The sequence below is a fragment of the Cryptomeria japonica genome, chromosome 1, assembly GCF_030272615.1.
Source record: "Cryptomeria japonica chromosome 1, Sugi_1.0, whole genome shotgun sequence".
Taxonomy (NCBI): Eukaryota; Viridiplantae; Streptophyta; class Pinopsida; order Cupressales; family Cupressaceae; genus Cryptomeria; species Cryptomeria japonica.
The window spans coordinates 459,488,661-459,491,591 of NC_081405.1; positions in this window are offsets into that span (position 1 = coordinate 459,488,661).

Consider the following 2,931-nt stretch of genomic DNA (forward strand, 5'->3'; position numbering starts at 1 on the left):
ATGTTTTATTTTAGAATGTAATATCAGATTCTTAGATATATCAATTGCTGCAGTGTTATCACAATATATAGTAATAGGTTCCTTGCATTTTACCTTTATGTCTTTCAACATTTGCTTAAGCCATAGTACCTGTGTACAGTTAGTTGCTACTGCAACATATTCTGATTCTGTTGTTGATAAAGATGTACAACTCTGTTTCTTACTCAACCAAGAAACTAATCTCTTTCCAAGAAAGAATGCTCCGCCGGTGGTGCTTTTTCTATCATCCACATCTCCTACCCAATTTGCATCTGTGTATGCACATAGATCAAAATTTTCATCTCTAGGATACCATAATCCAAGATTTGTAGTGCCTTGTAAGTACCGGAAAATCCTTTTTACTGTTGATTCATGATTTTCTCTAGGATTACTTTGAAATCTAGAAACAATACATACTACATTCATAATATTAGGTCTGGTTTGTGTCAAATACAGTAAACCTCCTATCATAGATTTGTATCTAGTTGGATTAACAGGTGTAGATTCATCCCTTTGAGATAATTTGTCATTTGTAGTCATAGGTGTGCTTACCGGTTTAGAGTTCTCCATCCCAATTTTCTTTAGTAACTCTTTCAAGTACTTGGATTGACTCAAAAATATACCTTTGTCAGTCTATGAAATCTGCAATCCTAAAAAGAATTTTATTTCTCCAATCATAGACATTTCAAATTCTTGCTGCATTTTAATAGAAAATTCTTTACATAATCCATCTTCTCCTCCAAAGATTATATCATCAACGAATACTTCTATAATCAAGATATCATCATTAGTTATTTTGAAATATAAATTGTTGTCTGCATTTCCTTTAGAAAAACCAATCTTTAAAAGACACTTATCCAACCTTGCATACCAAGCTCTTGGGGCTTGTTTCAATCCATACAGAGCTTTTCTTAACCTGCAAACCATATCATTGTCATCTGTCAAAGAAAATCCATCAGGTTGTTCATTATAGACTTCCTCTTCAAGATCTCTATTCAAGAATGCACATTTAATATCCATTTGATAAACTTTGTAGTTCTTGTGAGCTGCAAAAGCCAAGAATAATCTGACTGCCTCAATTCTAGCTACCGGTGCAAAGGTTTCATTGTAATCACTCCTTCTTTCTGAGAATATCCCTTACACACTAGTCCTGCTTTATTTCTGACAACCTTACCATCTTCATTGAGTTTGTTTCTAAATACCCATTTGGTTCCAATTATATTTTTATCTTTAGGCCGGGGAACTAATGTCAAAGTATTATTTTTCTCAATTTGTTCTAATTCTTCTTCCATAGCTTTAATCCAAAATTTATCTTCACATGCCTCATTAACAAATGATCAATTTGAGAAATAAGACATACCTCTTCATTTGCCAATCCTCCTCTTGTCATAACTCCTTTAAATTTGCTTCCAATTATATGATCTTTAGAATGATTCAATTTTACATACTGGGGTGTCTTAGTTTGTTGTTGTTCTTCAATTACTGTGGAATCCTCTGATGGTACCGAGGTAACTGGATCTTCATTCTGTATAGGTTCATTTGTCACAATTTTTGTTTCCGGTTCAGAATCTATATACCTTGAAGTTCCTTTGAATTGTTCATCAACTTTTACATTTGTACTCTCAACAATTTTCTGCAAGCTCTTATTAAAACATCTATATGTCTTGCTTTTAGATGAAAAACCAAGAAATATTCCTTCATCACTTCTAGGATCAAATTTGCCAATATATTCATCTCTTCTAATATAACATTTACTTCCAAAAATTTTGAAATACTTAAGAGTGGGATTATTACCAAACCATAGTTCATGAGGGGTCTTACCAGTTTCACCTCTGATGTGAACTTTGTTGAATGTATAGACACCTGTGCTGACTGCTTCTCTCCAATATACATGTGGTAAATTTACTTCAGATAACATACTTCTTGTTGCATCCAAGATAGTTTTGTTTTTCCTTTCAACAACTCCATTTTGATGTGGTGTGTGAGGTGCTGATAGTTGTCTTCTAATTCCATTCACTTCACAGAATGTATTAAAGTCCTTAGATGTGAATTGTCCTCCTTGATCTGATCTTAAACATTTGATTTTCTTACCGGTTTCATTTTCAACCATTGCTTTCAACAGTTTGAACTTTCCAATTTCTTCTAATTTTTCTCTGAGAAAAGTAACCCAACACATTCTAGGATAATCATCAATAATTAGCATGAAATATATATCACCTTGTACGCTTTTGGTTCTAGCTGGACCACATAAATCAGTGTGAATCAAATCAAGAGCATTATTGGATTTTTTTGGAATACTTTTGAAACTAGCTCTAAATTGTTTTCCAAATTGACATTCCTTACATATTGTATTCTAAGGTTTCACAATTTTAGGTAGATCTCTAATTGCCTTAGAAGTACTGATCTTTATCATGCAATCAAATTTTACATGATAGAGTCTCTTATGCCATAACCAACTTTCATCTATATGTGTAATCAAGCATGCCTTTTCACTGTTATTCAAATGAAAGATATTACCTCTAGTCTGATTACCGGTTGCAATTTCTAAACTAGTTCTACTCATGATTTTGCATTTTCCATTCTTAAATTGTAACTAAAATCCTTTCTCAACTAATTGACCAACACTTAAAAGATTATGCTTTAATCCTTCAACATAGTTGACATTGTCAATGTTATGCTTACCATCAAGAGATATTGTACCCTTACCTTTGATTGAACAGGCTTTGTCATCTCCAAATCTTACTAGACCTCCATTGTATTCTTGAAAGTTCAAGAATTTACCTTTGTCTCTTGTCATATGATGTGAGCATCCTGAGTCAATGATCCATTCATCCTTTACTTCAACTTTAGCTACTAGGGCTTGTTCTACCGGTTGAGCAGTAGGTGTCGGTTGATCTTCTGTTATAGCAACAA